Source organism: Meriones unguiculatus, chromosome 3, assembly GCF_030254825.1.
Source record: "Meriones unguiculatus strain TT.TT164.6M chromosome 3, Bangor_MerUng_6.1, whole genome shotgun sequence".
Taxonomy (NCBI): Eukaryota; Metazoa; Chordata; class Mammalia; order Rodentia; family Muridae; genus Meriones; species Meriones unguiculatus.
Window position 1 is genome coordinate 136,031,182 of NC_083351.1, and position 20,311 is coordinate 136,051,492.

The 20,311-nt window shown below is 47.4% G+C and overlaps 1 long non-coding RNA gene across 1 annotated transcript; it reads right to left on the reverse strand.

Annotated features, from left to right (window-relative positions):
• Positions 1-13,980: 13,980 nt before the first annotated feature.
• Positions 13,981-17,760, reverse strand: LOC132652800 (uncharacterized). Its single transcript, XR_009590358.1, has 3 exons — positions 17,690-17,760; positions 15,345-15,442; positions 13,981-14,197 (listed from the first exon to the last, which is right to left on the reverse strand). It is a non-coding gene; the product is annotated as an uncharacterized LOC132652800 (long non-coding RNA).
• Positions 17,761-20,311: the final 2,551 nt, after the last annotated feature.

The window sequence follows — 20,311 nt, forward strand, 5'->3', positions numbered from 1 at the left end:
GGGTACACTTTGTGATCTTTCTATTCCCCTCAGAGACCTACGGAGATTCTGTTTTCATCACATTCCTACCAGCACTTTAAAATCACGGCCATCCTTGTGGTCTTGTAACGCTCTCTCATTTCAGGGTTAGTTCTGTCTTCAGTCGTATATTTGAAGGAGAAATATTCCCTCTTTCCTCCCATAGTCCATGGCATTTAAACACCTGGTCCCCAGTTGGTGGTGCTGTTTGAGGAGTTTTAGGGGAGGAAGTGGGGCAGACTTCGAGATTAAAATCCTCCTGTTCCCAGTTCCCTCTCTATTTTAGCTTCCCATTCCCACTGCCAAGCCTACCACCTGCTGCTGGGCCTCCCTGCCATGGTGGGCTCCAACCCCTCTGGACCCCTAATAAACTCTCCCTTCTGACAGCTGCCTCTGGCCACAGTGTCTCAGCCCTGCAGCAGAGAAGTAGCTGACGTGTGATGACCGGACACGTTGGGAGGCTTTTCATGTGCATGATGCCAACCTGCATGTTTCCATGTCTTGAGTCTTCTTCATGCCATTTGCTCATCCCAATAACTGGCTGTAACTAAAGTGCATTAAGTTGGGTTTGTTCAAAGTGTAAATGGGATCAGTTCTTATATAGATCTAAACCTAATAGGCTACTCTCACAGTCAAGGTACATTTTTATAACCCTCAACACTTTGTCATGTACTTTTTAATCCGCCCAGCTTCATCTCATGCTCTCCCCTCCTTTCTTTCTGTTGTGTGGTGGTTTCCTTTAAGGGTAAAACCTTCCATCTTTGAATGAAGTTGTTATGACTTACAAAAGGAAATGAAATAACAGGGTATTCAGTGGGGAGGGGGAAACATCCCATCCTGCAGAGAAGCTCATTAAACTCAGAACTAAACTATTCATTAGCCCCCAAAAGCCCTAAAACTGAAAAGATTCACTAGGCTCCGCCCTTCCCAAGGTTATATAAACAGTGGGACTGTTGAGACACTGTTAGGCAACCTGAGCTGCCTGGAAGAAGCAGAGACAAGAAGCCACCTGAAGAGGCTCCACCCAACTGAGCCACCTTGGAAAGACACTTTCCAACCTGCCAACCTTCCGGTAGGCTATGTAGTGAGCTCCAGGTCCCCAGCTTCTGTAAGTTAGCACCCATGCTGGGGTGGGCTTTGGTGACACAGCTATTTTTGAGTCATTTCTGCTCCTGTGAGTAACCAACCCTTCACCTACACTCCTGTCAGTAACACAGAAAAACACATTGGTTCACAAAACTGTAATTTGGGGGTCGGTATCCATACTTTGCTGGTTTCCTACCCGGGCTGAGTAGATATTTGTTCATGTTTCCGTAGGAATGTCACACGACACCTCCCTCCCTTCTTCCTTCGTCCCTCACCTTCCCCAGGAACCCTGCCACCTACCATCACTGTACATGGCTTTATACCTCCTAGAACATTGCGTAATTGTAAAAAAACGATTATTTTTATTGGCTTCCCTTCCTCACACACTGCTGACTGTGGTCCTGTTGCTGTGTAAGCCACCAGGCCCGATGTCAATGGCCCTGCATTGGACACATCACTGCCCACTGTGAACTGTGTCTCATTCCTTTGTTCTGAGCAAACCCTTCTTATCTTTCAGTAGTTCATGCTGTGCCCAGACATGATCTTCACAGAGCACATCCTCTTGGGGTACACAAAGCTTCCTGAGTATGCCAGCTTCTATCTTTTACCAACTCTGGGCCTTTATTTCTTCAACCATTTTTTCCCACTCTGTTTCTCCTCTTCTTCCAGAAATTGAACAACAAACATATCATGAAATCCTAAAAATGCTTTCTCATTTGTCCCCAAGGCTCGTTGTTAAAAGCCTCGTTCTCCCTATTCCTCAGACTACATGATTTCTGCTGGCCCATTCTATCTGCACCCTTTTCTCTAGCTGCTGATTCTCCCACTGGGAGATTTTAAGTTCAGGCTTTATATTTTTCAATCCTACCCCTTCCATCTGCTCTTTTTAAATGTGTTTCTAAGGTGTGGACATATGCCTTCTTATTCCTCTTATGTGTTTCTCTGGATCTCATGAAGCATGGCCTTACCGCAGCCTCTTTGAAGTCTTTGTCTAGTAATCCAGCAGCATGACTCACCTTGGGATCTGGATGTACTCTTTTCCCTTGAGAACTGGCCTTGCTTTCCTGGCTCTTTTGCATACTGGGTAGATTTGGATTATTCTAGAGATGGGAATGTTACTGTGTGTAGACTTTGGGTTCTATTCATAATCCTCTGTCTGAGGAACACTGGTGTTTTCATTCTAGCAGGTCTTCACTTTGCTTAGGTTCAAGCTCAGGTTCAGCTTTGCCTTGTGTGGACAGCGGTTCCAGTCCCAATTGCTGTCCTGATTTGGGGCTGTCCCAAGCATGCACTATTCAGCACGTATGTTAGAAAGATGTGCACATGGTTTACACTTCAGTTTGGCTCTCAAGGTTTCGCCCTGCCAGTTTGGGTGTGTGATTTGTGCATGGCTCAGGTGTCAGGGTGAGCCCTTGGATACTTGCACAGATTAGGGACCACATTTCGACTATCTATATTCCTGGATATTCCTCACGTCCTCTTTCCAGAGGGGCCCCTCATCAGATTCTTTTGACTAGAAAGTTGGCTTTCTTGTGCGGTATCCTTTTGCCTCTGCTATTTCTATGAAAAGTGGGGAAGGAAGAAAAACAAGAGAAGAAGAGGGAGGAGGTGTGAAGGAGAGGAAGAGAAGAAAAGAGAGAAGGAAGGAGGGAAGAACTCTGCCCAGCACATGTCTGTTCACAGTTATTCTCTTTTTTTCCAATCTGCATTCACTCACCTTTTAGAGTTCTCACATAGCAGCTTGTATGTTCTATTTAGAATTTCTAGTCACAGTAAGAATGGGCTGTAATGAGCTTATGCTATTATCTTAGCATCATTTTGTCCATTTGTTCTTGTTGTTGCATTATAAACATTCCTTATATATGCTGGATACAAGTCCTTTGTCAAAAATTTGCATTGTGAATATTTTTAGCTATGTATTTTTTATGTTATTATTGGAATTTTTCTGGGAAACAAAAGTTTACTTTATGAAATTCAGTTTATCATTTTCCTTAAATTGTGACAGTTTATCCCTGTGAAGAACCCAAGGGATAGAAAAAGGCTTATGCAGCTTTGCAGAATGTTGGTTCCAGGGCCCACACCAAGGAGTCAGGTAAAATGTATTCATATGAACACCGGGAATCCCGGGCCTAGAGAATTGGACCTGGAGAAGCAGTGCTCCAAGTCAGTCAGCCTGTGCCAGGCCCCATGACCCCAGTGCCTGGATCCCCCAGCTTCTGTTTGCCACGAACCCTGTTCTCTGCCCAGAGAGACTGTGAGTGGGAGGGACACTGGCTCCGTGCTGAGCACAGCAAAGGCAGCTGGGTGAAACTCCTGGTCTCCTGGAGCTTGTAGTCCTATGGTGCTGCTGGGTGCAGGCTGGTGGGAGAAGACAGACTTGTGCAGGCTGGGTCTGCAGAAGGCAGCAGGGCTGGTGGGCAGCACGGCTGACCTCAGTCACAGAGCATCCCTGAGGGACAGAGGCACAAGCACTGGTCTGCAGGACACTGCGGCATTGCATGCACAGCCATGGACCCCTTAGCGCGAGGTCAACTGCAGCCTGCTTCCGTGCTGGGAGAAAACTATCTCCCAAATGCTTTGCATTTTTCTTTGTTTGCTGGTCTGGGTGCCAGTCGTGTTTGCCCAGAAGCAGCTCAGGGGGTCAGGCAGAACCCACATGGACAGAAGCAAGGACCACCAAGGTCTATCTGGAGTGGAACCTTCCTCTCTCTCCATGTTTCTGGCATGTCCCCAGCAAGATTTTCTTGTTCTGGAAGAAGTTTTAGTAGTATTCCCAAGTTCTTAACCATTTCAAAGCCCTGTGCCAGGGACCCTGTAGCTTAAGGACGTCAGAATCAGCCAGATGTGTGAGTTCTGAGTACACACACCAGAGTTTCCTCAGAACTGTGTTTAGTGACAAAACTCGGTGTTTTCCACTGTGTCCACAAGGTGGGGGGGTGTGCTGATTTCCATTTATTCTGGAAGGTCCTCATCGGTCATCATTAATGATTACTTAAAATGATAGTTCTATTTCCTTGTGTGTGATTGTTTAAAAAAAAAATCAAATTTCCTTATGCAAGGCTGGCGCCATCTTTCTCCCATCTTGACAACTTTCAGATGGCCGCTTGTTTGAAAACATATTTCCGAAACATTTACACACACATCCTCCCCTGCAGTTAGTCACGGGGGTGGAGAGTTGGGGGGGAGAAGGGGGCGTGAGGGGGTGTTGCTTCTAACAAATACCACATCTAGACCACAAGAGGAGAGTCTTGTGGTCTTCTACCCGAAATCAGGCAAATTATTTAAATTCACAGGAAACGAGGAAAACCATCTTTTGTGAACATCAAACAGAAATCATTCTCTCTTTGAACATGTAAATCCCTTAAACATATTCAAGAATTTTAACAAGCATTCCAGAAAGCGATCCTATTACTCTTTGAAGCCCTGGAAGGATTTTCTTAAAGCAGTCACAGGCCCCTCCGGGCTGGGAGAGGCCTTTGCACTGAGCATGGAGGTGGGAGCCACACAGGCCTTGTGAGTGCCTCTGGCCCAGAAAGGAAAAGCGGTTCCCAGAGAGCAGGTAGTCCAACGGAGGGGTGAGGAACCTTTCAGAAAGAGGAGATACTGGATCCATTTCCCATCTGCTCTGCATCAAGGGTTCAAGTGAGGGAGGACAGTGTGGAGACCATGCTCACACTGACCACACTCTCAGGGGGAACAGCCGCAGCTCTGGACACAACAGCTCCATCCACAGAGCCACATCTTCATCAGCGGTGTCACTCCTTAGGGAATGGTTGAATGGTTTCAGAGACAGACTTGGCTTTTGGGTATTGATGACACTACTGTCCATAACAGGAAAAACAAAGTAAATAAAAATTACAAATCCCTAAGTCTCCAACAGTGGAAGATGGGTTGGATAAATGAAGCTGCATTCACACGTTACAAAACAGTAAAACGACAGCACAGAGCTGTGTTTACTGTCATGGAAAACACCACAATGTCCGGTTTACTAAGGGAAAGCTGGCCAAGGAGGCTCTCTAATATTCTCACGGAAGGCAAAGAAACTAGAAAGCAATTCTGGGCTATGAGTTAAAATGAGTCACTCTGGACTTGAGATTCAGTGCAGCCACAGTGATTGGGACCGCGTGTGGACAGAGACAGACATAGGTCAGTAAAACAGAACCGGAAATGGAGTTACACAGATGGGCACAACTAGGTTTTGACAGGAACATGTCTGGGAGTCAGTCTGTCAACAAAGGACTGCAGAACTTTGGGTGTGTGTGAAAGTCAATATGAGAGTAAATGTAAGAAATTTTATGAGGGAAAAAGAAGATGCAGGAAAAAATAATAATTTGTAAGTAGAGCAAGGTAGGAGTCTGAGGGCATCAAAGCGTGATGCATAGAAGGGAGGAGCTGGCAAGCCGAACCCCATCAAAGTAAAACTTGCGCTCTGAAAAAACATCCTGCTAAAAGTATTAAGAACAACACCAAAAAAAGTGAGAGAACAGAAAGAGAAAGAAAGATAGAAAGAAAGAAGAGAGAGAGAAAGAAAGAAAGAAAGAAAGAAAGAAAGAAAGAAAGAAAGGAAGGAAGGAAGAGGAAGGAAGGAAGAAAGGAAGGAAGGAAAGAAAAGAAAGAAAGGAAGGAAGGAAGGAAGGAAGAAAGAAAGAAAGAAAGAGAGAGAGAGAGAGAGAGAGAGAGAGAGAGAGAGAAAGAAAGAAAGAAAGAAAGAGAGAAAGAAAGAAAAAGACCCAGAAACCTCCTGGAGCACATACGTGACAAAAGTTCCCATAGGACTATAGAACAACAGCAAAGCACTCCATGGCTCCATCAGAGAGTGAGAAATGACCAGAAGAGTCACCTACTCAGAATGACCTACAGTAGCACCCGAGAAAGCATTTGGCATAACCAGCCTTTGGGAAAATGCAAATTAAAACCACAATGAGACACCACACACAAACTGCATCAAAACGGCTATTTAAAAAAATGACAGTAGCTAATTCTAGAGAGAACTATGGAATGGGATCACTCTGACCATGTTGATGAGAATACAAAATAGGATAGCCAGTCTGGGATGGAGGCTCTTTAATGAAATATGTAACTTCCACAGAAGCTATATATATATATATATCCTTGAGGAATTAAAATATTCACACCCAAATCTATCTATATAAATGATTATGTCAGATTTATCCACTCACAGTAACCCTAAACTAGCCATAGAGTACTACTCAGCCATAAAAAGATATGACTTATTTACAAACGCACATCCTCAGTGGGTAGCCAGAAATTATGCTGAGGATAATTCAAAATGCCACTTTGTGATTCCGTTTTGACAACACTCTGGAAATTCAGAACTTGAGAAAAGGAAATGGGTTCAGCTCCTAAGCTTGCAAAGCGATGGGTAGTCCAGATAGAAGGGAGGTGGCTACAACTATAGGAAGACAACATGGCTGAAACAATGTTTCCTTATAGCGATGTCAACAGAAACATCCCTACTGACTGTATCAAAGTCAGTATATGGTTACTGGGCTGACAAGGTGGCTGGGAGGATAAAGTTGCTTGTTGCCCAGCCTGATGATTTGAGTTCATTCCTAGAACTCGAGAGAAATAACTCCTAAGTTGCTTTCTGACCTCTAGGCTGACCTTAAAGTCACACTGTAGCTGAGAATGAACTTCAACTTTTGATCCTCTACCTCCCAAGTCCTGGCTTTACAAAATGCATCACCTTGCCTGGTTTTAGGCAGTTTGGGGGAGGGGGTAGGCTGAACCCAGGGCTTCATACATGCTAGGCAAACAGCCTGCCAATGGAGCCCAGCTTTCACTATTTCTTAAGACCATGCGTGAGTCTGTCATGATCTCAAGATTCAAAGTTTAGTTTAAAAGGACAGAGCGTGAGACTAGCCTGGAAAGTGTAAGCTGTCTCCTGGGGCTGTGCCATGAGCCTCGTGTTTGCCGGTCAGCTGATGGGGTGGTCATACAGGAAGTGTTAAGTATACTGGGCATTCCTAGAGGCACCAGGACCATAAGCCTTGGAGTAAAGCAATGCAGCACCTAAATGGCAGTTCAGTGCCCTCTGAGTCCTGAGGATACGCCTTCCCTGGCCTGCTGGTGACAGGGATGGCAGAGGAGGGTGGGGAGGGCAGGGCCCCGCCTCCGTCAGTTTAGAGCTGCTGGGCAGAGTGTGAAGTACTGCTGGCCAGCACGACCAGGCTCCAGCATTGGTGTCAGGACCAGGGCACACTCACAGCAGCCCTGGGAGGCAGGACGCCACGCTGTCCCACACGAGTGAGGTCTTGCAGTCAGTTGACATCCATCAGCAAGCAGCAAATGAGCAGGCGGCTGTAATTAAAGCTCTTGCTCTTCCCCTCCAGGGTCTCGGTTTGCTCAGCTTAGAGTCCTTAACGAGAACAGCTCTTTCCAATTAAATAACCACAGGTAGCTTTTGTGCAAATCTCAGCCATCATTGGCCTAGTAGCCAGAGGTAAACGTGGCACGACTTAGCGCTCTGTAAGGTCCAAGAGATGCTGTTTTGATCTGTCAACTGCTCCTAATGAGAACACAGCTATCAGAGATGTAAACAAGCCATCAGTCTGAGGGCCCGTCTGAAGGTGCTGAGTGAGGCTGTTGGAAAACATCTCACAAGCAGGCAGGCTGCAAAGGCTGAGCCACAGCAAGGACTCAGAGAAAGCCTGGGAATCCTAGCAGGAGCTGTCCAGGGGCCACTTTATGCTGTCAGCAGCACCAGTGCTGACGATGGGATCCATCCCAGTAGCCCTCCTGTCTCTTCCTGGCACTCGTGGCGCCATGTTCTACCTCAGGGCCTTTACGCTCACTCTGTCCCTCCCTTCAGGTCTGCAGTTCAGGTCTTCATCCCTGCTGCTTCCTCCAAACTGGCCTCTGGGCCATCTCCATCTGTCTCCTTCCACATCCCCCTGACTGTCTCCTCAAAGCTTCCCTAAGAAGCCCACTGCTCATGGGGTAGCTTTCTGAGCCCCTCAGAGTGGAAGAGCTTGTGCGTCCTGTCAATCCATGAGTGTCTTGTTTGCTCCGTTTCTACCAGGTTCACTGAATGCCTGCTGAGAGGAGGGCAGGGCAGCCTCCAACCTAGAGACTTCATCCTGTCGGGAGAGTTTTGAGTTCCTCCCAGAGGTCCCTCTCTGGGGTTTTAAAGGTAAAAGTAAGCCCTTCCCCTCTTGGGAAATCACAAAGAATAAGCTTGAAAGGGTGGGACAGCAGGCTGGAGGTTGGTAAGACCCTGGGCTTGATACCCAGGGTGCCCAAGTCTCTGCCACCGCTGTGCCCATTTCTACCCACCAGGTCAGGCTGCAGTCTGAGCTCCAACCTCTCCACCTTTTCTGAAGACAGAGCAGCTGGTCAGCTCTAATGCCTCCCCTTCAATTGCAGGTGTGTCTCATAAACCAGTTCCCACGGAGGGTCAGAGCCTGGTCACAACCAAGGCACTCAGATCCTAGCCTGGCCCTACCAATGACTCACCCACACTCTGAGGCCAGGGCCTTGCTGACTGTGGCCCCTAATGTCTACATCCCAGCCAGGCATGCTCTGCCCTGTCTAGGTCCCCTGCAGGATGGGTGGGGAGCCTGCTTCCCCTGGTAAAGACAGAACCCTTAGTGCTAAGGCCACTTGGGAAACCTTGCAGCTTAAGACCACCCCATCCCCGCAGCTCAGCTTTCACTGGAGGACATGGTTGGTGCTAAGTTTCACTCATCCCTGAGTGGGCTTCAAGGGATGGAGCAAAGCAGGCTCCGAACGTGGAGATTTGGCTGTGAGGGAGCTGCATCAGGATCCTGAGTCTGCCTCTTCTTCTGAATCTGAAGGCAACTCCAGTGACAGCTAATGGGATGAAACAGTCACAGAAAATACCAGTTCCAGGGCTCAGCAGTTGAGAGCACTGGTTGCTCTCCCAAAGGACCTGGGTTCAATCCCCAACACCCACATTGGCAGCTCACAACAGCTGTAACTCCTGTCCCTTGGCTACTTCACCCTCTTCAGGCCTCTATGAGCACCAGGCACAAATGTAGTACATAGATATACATGCAAACAAAACACCCATATACATAAAATAAATTAAAAAAATATAGTGAGTGCCTAGCACAGGGATATATGTATGGCCAAGAAGATGATAGAGGTGTTGGTGACAGATGGATGAAGGTGAAGATGAAACATCCATTGAAATGAATGATCTCCCCTTATACCAAGACAGCATGGAAGTACGGAGAATCTGTGAGACATCTTAGAAAATGAGGGATGTATTGAGTAGATAAAAGCAAACGATAATGCAAAATAATGCAGGGCGCAGTAATGGCATCACTATCATGGTGGTGACCAGCAGCTCTCTAATTGGGCTTAAGACCCACTCAATAGAAACTAATCTTGTTTGGTATTAGAAACCTAGACAACTACACAGGATTAGTGAAGTCATGGATCTTGGAGGAGAACCATAGCCACCTCTTTACTAAACCATAAGTCCTGACTACATTCTAAATATTTGTCTTTAGACTCACAGATAAGGGTAGTCCTCATCTCTCATCAAGGAAACTTGTCTTTGCAACAGAGACCATTACAAAAAGATACAGCCAATCAAACCGCATCTGTACATCCCAGTCCCAGTGGCTACATCTACAACTCCTCACCTCAGGTTCAAGGAGCATTTACGGGCCAAAGAGTCAGGGAGTTTGCTGTGAGACTATGTCTTCTAGGAATGTCAGAAGCTGCCTCCAGAAAGTCTCCCCAACATGGTTACCTAAACATGAGCTGAACAAGAACAACATGCCAAAGCAGGCAGGGAAGGGTCCAGGGAGGGCACAGGGCATCAATCCTACATGAAAAGCTGCAGGCAACTAAGGAATGCTGAGTGGGAGAAACAGTCTTCCCCAGGGAAGAGCACACCAATTTGTGCCAATACCAAATGGTCAGCCCTGAAAACACACGAAACAGTATACAGACTGAGTGTGTAGTATTTGTGTATTTGGGGATGTGTGTGCATATAGGTACATGTATGTAACAACGATAAAAAACACAAGGCCGTGAATTTGAATGAGAGCAAGGACAGGGATATATGAGAGAATTTGGAGAATGGAAATGGAAGGGGGAAATGATGTCATTATATTCTAATCTCAAAAAAAAAATTAAAAAAAAAAAAAGAGCACCAGCCTTGGAAACAGTGATGTACCTGTCCCAGAAAAATATTTTAATGCCAGATAATTCCTAGAGCCCAGCAACACTGAGTTCTTAGACTCTGGATGTCTGTCCCTGGCTAACTGTAATCTCTTCCAAGTGATGAGCTGATGGTCATTTGGGGACTAGTAGGTGCTTGCAGGAGCCTCACAAGAGGGGGTGTGAGTGGCCCAGTAAGAAGGATCCCCAAGAGCAGCTGTGGCACACTCGGGCAAGGGCTGAGAAATAAGGAACCACAACACAAAACCGTGCTGTGATTATAGCTGTTTACAGAACCGTCTGCTCTCAGGCAGGCTCCAGGAAGCTTAGGAATGGGAAGATTAAAAACAGTTGATTTGGTTGAGTGACGGGATTTGGGGTGATTAAAGCAGCATTCTGTTACGGTTGGTACTGTGTGGTTTGTGCTAGTTTTTAAGTGAAAGAGAGAAAAAATGGAAATAAAGTCTACATACCCCAGGGGTCCCTGAAGCTGCTCCCCAAACCTACAACTTACCATTAAAAGCTCCAACATGGCTGTCGAAGCAGGGCTTAAAATGTAGGAACTGAAACACTGAGTCTGTTACTGTAGGAAAGGTCTGGTCTGCCCTCAGCATGCATAAAGACAACAGCCAGAGAGGTGGTGGCTGCGTTTTGTTATGTCAAGCTGGGCGATGGGAAGGTGATGGCCACCTCCAAAAGAGCTGACTTTATAGCTGGCTCAGGGTGGGGGGTTAAAAGGTGGGAAGTCTCAATCCAGGAGCACCCTCTCCCAGCGAGGTGGTCGATGGCACTTGAGAGCAAAGGCCACCATTTTTCAGGCCATGCTGGTCCCAGAAGCCTTGCCAATGTAGCTCCCGGAACTTCTCACAGTGGACAGACTGGAGAAGGCAGCAGCACCTGATTGTTGTGGAAGGCAAGGGTCAGGTGAGCTTGAATGGGATCAGTCGCTGAGAAGACACGGCTGGGCTTTGTTGCATTGCCAACACAATGGAACGCTGGGCACCACGAGGGCAAGCAGTCTCCTGTCCTCAGGCAGAGGTGGCAGGGAGTGGGGGTGGGGTGCACATCACCCCTTCCTCAGGTAGGACACATGTGGTCACCCAGGCTTCTAAGAAGAACGGGTGTTAAATAGCAAGCAGGACAGTTCTTGAAGGGGTCTGGTCACATCTGGGGGTGCCTCCTCACGTGCAGCCAGGACTCTGCTGGACTCTGCCTCCAAGAGTCCAGAAAGGTAGGGAGGCCCAGCTGAGGCCAGCTTGGACAGATAGCACAGACAAGAGGAACATTCTCGGATATTCTCGGATCCCTTGCCTGTAAGGAAAATGGTGGCCACCGCAATTATTTTAAACTCATCCTTATGGCGGAATTGTTCTACCGGGTTTCTTCATGCAATGCCATATACTCATTCTGAAGAAATTACACCACAGGGCTGAGCACCAGGCAAACAGGAGCTGGCCTGGCATCCAAAGACCCATGCTCTTGTAAATGATTGGGATTCCAAGCCCTCACGTCCTCCCTGTTCTCTCTGTCACAAGGACAACGGGGAATAGCTGTGAGCCCAGGGAGAGGAGGCACAAACCCTGAGGCTGAACATGTTTTGTCACGGTCATGCAGGGGTCTCCCAGCTGGCCATTCATACAGCCTAGCCACCCAGAGGGTGCCTGCCACTACCACCGGTGGGGGAGCCTTGAGGCAGGCTCCCGATTACTTCAGGTGGATGGACCAACAGACATCCTGACAGCCTGACAAAGTGCCATCTTCATGGAAGCCAAGACATGCAAGAGCTTTAGAAGAGTGAGGAGAGGAAAGCCACTGCCCCCTCCCCGGCTGCCCAGCTGCACGTATTTACTGCACTGTGGAGCGACATTTAAATTGTCCTCTGCTCTGGCCTTCCAAACTTGTTGGCAGGAGAAGCTAAAGCACAGCACACAGACTCATGAGGTGGGAGCCCTGTAGGGGGCACTGTTCAGAGGTGCTGTGGATGGAGGAGTCTGGGAAGAGGGAGGCCCCACCTCCCCCGGGCTCCATGCCCACCCTGCCGGCCACCTCTGACTTTCAACAGCACGTAATCGCTCGGGCACATCTTACAATAATCAGAGAGGAATTCCGAGCATGGCGACCTCATCTTTCTTGGGCTGCATCCAGGTTAATCTTCATCTCCCCAGAACCTTGGCATCCTCGCTGTCGGTGAGCAGGGCTGTCAGCAGCAGGCCTGGGGCACATGGAGCCTCTCTGCAGCCCTCTTCCCTCCCACCCTGAGGAGCCTCTTTGTTCCTCTAGAACTTCAGCTGTCACCCTTGCCTTTCCTCACTCAGTCTTGAAGCTAAGACCTACCTGATTACGCTCTCACATCAAGCGAAGTCCTTCAGGCAACAGTTGAGTCTTCACAAGTCATTCTTGGGTGGGCTCCCAAAGGACAACAGGAAAAGACACCCTCCGTCTTTCTCTGCCATCTGTCCTTAAAAGCACTCCTTTCTCCAGCATCCTTTGCAGCCCTAGCCTGGGAGGGTGGCACAGGGGGATGACTATCAGCATAGGAAACTGTGCTGACAACTCCTGCCCCCTCTCCAGCAGCTCTGTCTACAGAGCGCCCAGCCTAGCATGCCAGAAGAATAAAGTGCACAGCTGAGCATGGTTCCTGGGGCTCAAGGGATCTGGGTGTTCCTGTGAATGCAGCACTGGTTGTGGAATCCTGGACAAGTTCCTTCCTTAGCACCAAGCTCACAGCAAAGAGCTGGCCTGCTGTCTTGGGCAGAGGCTAGAGGGACCTTGGATACCTTCTGAGTGAAGGGATTGTAAAATGGTCATACTCACTCTTGGAATCGGTTTGCAGGGTCCAGATCAGCTCGTCCATACCCACTTGAAGCCTGCTTCCAAGGGAGCATGCTGTATGCCAGGCCCTGTCTCTGGTTATGGGGCCTTGACCCCTTATCAGTGGAGAATATGGGGTCTGTCACCACCAGAGATGGCAGCCTTGAGCCTTCAGGATAGTGCTAGTGCAATACACAGAAATGCAGATCAAAGTTTATTTCCAGACCTCCTGGGGAGAAAGGTTAAGATCTCATGCCTGCCTGTGGCCAGGACCAGCCATGCACATTGCTGTGCTCCCATCTCTCTTGGTCCTCCCCCACCTCTCTCACACTCCCAGCTGCATCTGGAGCAGGTCTAGGCACACCCCTGCCTTGAGAATCTTCAGGCTCAGCACTGACCCATCCTTCTGCATTCAGCAGCTTGAGGTAGTGTTCCCAAATGCTTCTGCTGTGCCTCTGAGGGCACATCCCCAGGTGAAAGACACCCCACCCTAGACACATCACCACCAGCAGCATCCTCTCCTGCCCACTGCCTCTACCCTTCCTTTATCATGGGACTCCAGGGGCTTCCCCTTCATGGAAGACACATTTCTACTCACTGTGCTTTTTTCCCATTGCTGCTTCTCCAGACTGCCTGCTCATTATCCTAGCCTATTCCTAGAACCAATACACACACACACACACACACACACACACACACACACCTTATACACTCTTTCTGGTACACAGTGGCTCATATGTATGAACACATATATACTGTTCTTGGAATACAGTGGCTTACACACACACTTGCATGGTGGGCTCATGCATGTATCTTTCAAGTCAATTTGACATGCGCTGAGAAAATGGTCCTAAGAAAATTCCAAAGGGAAAAATAAATCCTAGATTTATCACTGCAAAGGCCCAAGGAACTCAGATTTATTTTGCTTACATTTGTATCTCCAAAGTCAATGTTTCTCATTTTAATGTTTTATTCTGGCATGGCTGTAGATCTTTATGTCAGTGTACTCCTCATCTGGTGTCCCCAGTGAAGGCAGCTTGTAAAACTAGGCCGGTCCATCACATCCAGGGCAACCACACATCCTGAGCTTGCTTCCATTATCCACAGTTGTTCCCGAATTGTTCTCCTGTGCATGGGGGTAGGGAGACGGAGAAAAGAGGGAAAGGGAGAGGAGAAGGGAGAAAGAAGTTAAGAACTCAGTGTAGTTCTATCTTGTTCACATGTCCACCAGTCCTGCCAAGATCCAGAGCAATTCTGAAGGGATGGGGTCCCCACATTGATTTTTCATAACTGCATTCACTTCTCTCCTACCCCGTCCCATGGTACAGCACAGAACCGTGAGGATGACTGCCAGGCAGCTCAGGGCTCTAGGAATTTGTCCATGCTGTTGAGGGGTTGATAATTTGTTTCTTCTTTATGGGAGTGGAGTGGAAACACCCTAAGAGCCAGAGGACCTGGACGTCTGCTGAAGTACTCTTTTTCTGTATAGGTCAGTGGTGCTGCGCCCATCAAATCTCAACAATATGGCTGCCAAACGAGGCCTTAATGACAATACCAGTGCTATCATGCGTGGCAAAAAGCCCACAAGGACCCACCCCTGGGTGAAGGGCTACAAGCAGGTAATGGCTGCTAAGACAGGGGGACCAGGCTCTTCCCAAGAAAGGAGCCCCTTATGTGGTTAATCGATTGCAGGTACTCAGCGCTAAAACCATGTGCACATAAGCAGTGCTAAATGGACTCAGCAGGTTTCATTTATACATTGATATTATTTATACAAGTAGCAATAATAATTAGAGAAAAAGAGAGTAGGATGTGGGAAGAGCTAAGAGTAGGATGAGAGGAATGTGAATGTGATTAAAGTACATCAAAATTATGTAAAAATCTCAACAAATTAGTAAAGCTCTGTTAAAAATATTAATTTGTTCCTTCTATTGTGATGTACTATTGCAAAACTCTCCTTTAAAAAATTAATTAATTTTGCATCCCAACTGCAGTTTCCCTTCCCTTCCCTCCTCTCCTCCCAGCCCTTCCCCTACCTCCTGCTCTCCCATCCACTCCTCCTCCTATTCTCTTCAGAAAAGGGAAGGCCTCTCGTGGATATCATCCAGCCTTTGCTTACCAAGTTGCAGTAAGACTAAGAGCATTGCGTTTCCTCCTGTTGACTCTAGACTAGGGATCCAGCTAAAGGAAAGGGTCCCAAAGGCAGGCAACAGAGTCAGAGGCAGCCCCTGCTCTCATTGTTAGGAGTCCCACGTGATGACCATGATACATACACAACTGTTCCATATGCACAGAGGACATGGCTCTCAAGCTGGACCGGTCATGGATTGGTCACTCTCTCAGATTCTGCTCCATCTTCACCTCTGCACATCTTGTAGGCAGGACAGATCATAGGTTGAAGGTTTTGTGGGTGGGTTGGTGTCCCAATCCCTCCATTGGAACTCTTGCCTGGTTACAGGAGATGGCCAATCCAGGTTCCATATGCCCCTTTACTAGGAGTCTTAGCCAGGCTCACCCTCAGAGATTCTAGCAACTTTCCATTGCCCTAGATTTCCAGAGATGACCCCACCCCATTCCGGTTGTCTCTCCCAGTACTCTCTCCCTCCCTCTGTCCTCTCCACACCAGATCCCTCTGTTCCTAAACCCACCCCTCTCACCAGCCCCCCTCATCTGCCCTCGATGTCTATTCTATTTCCCCTTCCCAGTGAGATTCACACACACACCCTTGAGTCCTCGGGACTGCTACCTAGCTTCTTTGGGTCTGTGGATTGCAGCACAGTTATCCTTTACAGCAAATATCTACTCTAAGTAAGCACATGCCATGTTTGTGTTTCTGCATCTTCATTACCTCACTCAGGATGATCTTTTCTAGTTCTATCCACTTGCCTGCAAATTTTATGATGTCATTGTTTTGAATAGCTGAGTAATATTGAATTGTATATATGTACCACATTTTCTTTACCCATTTTTTTTTTCAGTTGAGGGACATCTAGGCTGTTTCTAGGTTCTCGCTTTTAATAAACCTGCTATGAATATAGCTGAACAAGTATCCTTGTATTATAGTGGAGCATCCTTTGGGTAATGCTCAGGAGTGGTATAGCTGGGTCTTGAGGTTGAGCTATTCCCAGTTTTCTGAGAAACCACCAGATTGATTTCCAAAGTGGCTGTACAAGTTTGCACTCCCACCAGCAGTGGAGGAGTGTTTCCCTTGCTTTACATTCTCACCAGCACATGCTGTCACTCGAGTTTTTTATTTTCGCCATTCTGATGGGTATGAGATGGGCAAAACTCTTCTTTTTAAGAAGATTCTTTGTCAACAGAACTATGGCCATAATTGAACGCTCACACTCATTTAGCACTATGTAGAAGGTACTGTACTGAGCTCCTCTAAGGGCCTCACCTCCCCCTGGAGATGGACACTAATGAACTTCCTGCCCAGACACAAAGAAGGTGGCAGGGGTGAGCCCTACAGACAGGGGTCTTCTTGGCTTACTGTAACCCCCATGGTTGGGAGGAGTTGGGCCACCTCTCTGTTCTCATGACTTCACTGTTAGCCATGGGTTTGCTGGGAAGGTAAGGCTCTTGAGCTTGAGAACAGTGCCTGGTTATCAGTTCCCATCACAACTGGAGGCAGCAAAGGTTCCAGAACATTCCATGAGACAAAGCCTGTTTGGGACCCATGGGGGCATCATGGAGGCTCTACCCCTCTCCAGAGCCTTGTGGGGCACTGTCACTCTTTGTTGCGCATGTCAAGCTATGATTCATTACAGAAAGTTGGCTGTGTGTGTGTGTGAGTGTGTGTGTGTATGAGTGTGTATGTATGTGTATGTGTGTATGAGTGTGTGTGCATGTGTGTATATGTGTGTAGGAGTGTATGCATGTATTCGTGCATGTGTGTGTGTATGTGTGTATGTGTGCTTGTGTGTGGTACCATGGATTGAACCTAAAACCTATACATGCTAGGCCAATATCCACTGAGCTTCATCCCCTTCTTTCACTTTTTATTTTCTTACAGACCCTTGTTGAGTCACTCAGAGTGGTCCTGAACTCTCACTGTGGCACAGACAAGCCTTGCGCTAGCAATTCTGAGTAGCTGGGATTACGGGCCTGCAAATGTAGAGCAGGCTAAAAGACTGGCTTCCGGAATGTTCTCTGAGTGGTTCTGTGCTGTAACACAGGGACAGAGACAGTCCCTTCACCCTGCCTTCTCTTTTACTGTGCCAGCTTCCTAGCTTTGCTGTAAAATGGCACAACACAGGACACTGCACACATTTCTTCTTTTGCTCTTTGCTACTTTGTGTGTTCTTTTTCCCAACCTTTATACCCCAGGTTTCTCCTAGCTAGGATAAAAAGGGAGAGAAAAGAAAGGAAGGGAGGGAGGGAGAGAGGGAGAAAGGGAGAAAAGGAGAGAGGGAGAGAGATCCCAGAACCTAATTTCTTTTCTAACCATCCCCCCAGTTTCCAGCTTAGCCCCTTCAAATGTTCCTCCCTCAGTTCCCCAACAGTCTGCTTTGGCAGTCCCTTTTTCCTAGTTCTCCTGATAGAGCAGCTGCAACTATAGCAACCGTTCTAGCCTATCTGCTCGCTCAGCTTCTCTCCTGGCCCAACGGTCTCCTACCTTCTGTCCCAGCTGCCTTCTCTTCTCACTCTACTCAATCTCCCTTTCTCAGCCTCTGCTGGCTTGTTTATATCCTCTCCTGTTCCCAGAAATCCAAGAGGCAACCAACACTGAAGGTCATAGACTCAAGCTTTTCTAAGGGCTAGGGATTCTTAAAGGGCCAGCTGACTAGCAACTGGGATTCTTTTTTTTTTTTAAATGTATTATTCTTTTTTATTCTCATTTATTACAATTTATTCAATTTGAATCCAGGCTGTGGCCCCCCTCCCTCATCTCCTCCCAATCCTACCCTCCCTCCCTCAGGGCCAGGGCACAAGATAAATCACACTACACACTGTCTTGTGCTGGAGCCTGAAAATGAGGTGAGGGCAGGTTCACCTCCCTTCCTTGCCTTCTCCAGCTTCTAGTAGTTCTCTGGAGCCTCCATCTCCATTGTCCCAATATCACACTTCCTGCATGTGTGTCTATGTCTGTATCAGACTCTGTCACACTTCTTTTATAAGGACTCTAAGTGTTGGGCCCAGCCTGATTCAGTATGACTCCATTCTAACTAATTACGCTGGTGAACACCCTATTTCTTTAATTTCTGTACTCACAGGTTACAGGGGTTGGTATTCAACATATGAGGGCACAATTTACCTCACCAGTCAGTGCCTAGTACAACTCAAGTCAGTCAGCAGTAGGCTCAACCTCTCCTTGAAACCCAGGTCACCAGGTATCAACTGACTGATATAAGCATCTCATTAAGTCCCAGTGTCTCAGCCAACAAACCATGCATGTAGCAGATGGAGGCCTGGTGGAGAGTTCTCCTCACATTCCTTGGTGATCATACTTAGTTCTGTTCTCTGCCCTATGAGGGTCCTGCTGGGTGTCCAGGAGCCAGGTCAGGTAACACTGTGGGTCACTTTCCCCCATAGTGATACAGTCTATAGCTCTTGACTGGATCCATCTTCTCTGTCAGAAGAGTTGAAAGATAGGAATTATCTAGAGCACAACAGGGAGCAGTAGAGAAAAACACAGACTCAGCAGTTGAAGAAAGGTGTTTTATTGGGAGTGAGGAAACACACACACAGCAGACACACAGAAAACAAGGCCCTCTGCGAAGTAGATGGGAGACTCAGAAAACTGAAAATTCCAGTCCCACCCTCTGCAACTCTCTCTCTTACTCTCTCTCTTTCTCTCTCTCTATGTCTGTCTGTCTGTGTGTCTGTCTATGTGTCTGTGTATATATGTGTCTGTTTGTCTCTATCTATCTCTATTTGTGTGTGTGTGTTTGTTGTTTTGTTTTGTTTTCTTCAAGACAGGGTTTCTCTGTGTAGCTCTGGCTGTCCTGGACTCACTCTATAGACCCAGCTGGCTTCTAACTCACAGAGATCTGTCTGCCTCTGCCTCCTAGAGTGCTGAGTGTTAGAATTAAAGACTTGCACTCTCATACCCAGCCCTCCGGTGTCTCTTGAAGGCTTTTATTTATTTTTTATTTTTATTTTTTTAGTCTCTGAAAAGTTGTCCTCCTCCTAATAGGTGGGTCAGCTTGAAGATAGGATGGTTGATTAGCTGACAACTGTTGTGTAACATGTCCTGATCCAGCCTTGAACTTGTTGATCTAGTGCATCAGCAGGTGGCCTGCTAGTGGGAGGTAAAAAACCCACAAGACCTTCCTTTCAAGCTGCCAAGCTCTTGCCTCAAGTCAAAAGAGTGAGGAAGCAGCCAGCCAGTCCAGCAGGCTGGGACTATACTCAGGTATCTGAGACCCAAATGCAGTGCCAGCAGTTAGAATAAGGAGTTTTATAATGCAAAACCCACATGCCACTCAGCAGCTGCAGAAAGAGGTTTTGTGCAAGCAAGCAGTTTAACAGAAGCTAAAGCAAGTGGTTATCTGGAAGAACAGGCAGAGTTCTTAACCTCTGAGCCATCTGTCCCACTCGCAAGCAGTTATCTGGAGAGGGAGGAACTGCACAAGCAGGCTGTATAACAGAATGTATTAGTCAGGGTTCTCTAGAGTAACAGAACAGAATGACTCTGTCTCTACATTTAGATGGGGGGGGTTACTGGAATGACTTATGGGCAGTCCAGCTAATCCAACAATGGTTGGCTGTGAATGGAAAGTCCAAGAATCCAGTAGTTGTTCAGTCCACAAGGCTGGTTGTGCTAACTGGTCTTCAGTGTACACTGAGATGCCAAAGAGGTAGTCTCTAATGCCACTGAAGGAATGGGTGGGCTGTTATCAATTAGTCATCTCCATGGCCAGCTCCATGGACCCAGAGACAGCAGGATATATTATCACTAGCTGCCGAAGTGTGACACATTCCCACTGTGGCCACAAGTCGCATATCCTCTCCCTTCATATGAGCTACATCCCTTATAAAAAGCCTGTTTCTCCTTTCCACTCTCTCTTTCCCTCCACCCTCACCCAGAGACATCCTCTGTACACCCTTTCCCAATAAGCCTCTCATGTAAGAGTTGTTGCACGGTGTGGCTTTACAGTGAGCATAATACTAACAAGGAGAGAGCAAAGTAGGCGAAGGGCAAAAACTTCCTTCTTACATGTGCATATAGCAACGATTTTCAACCTTCCTAATGCTGAAAGCCTTTAATACAGTTCTGCATGTTGTGATGACCCCC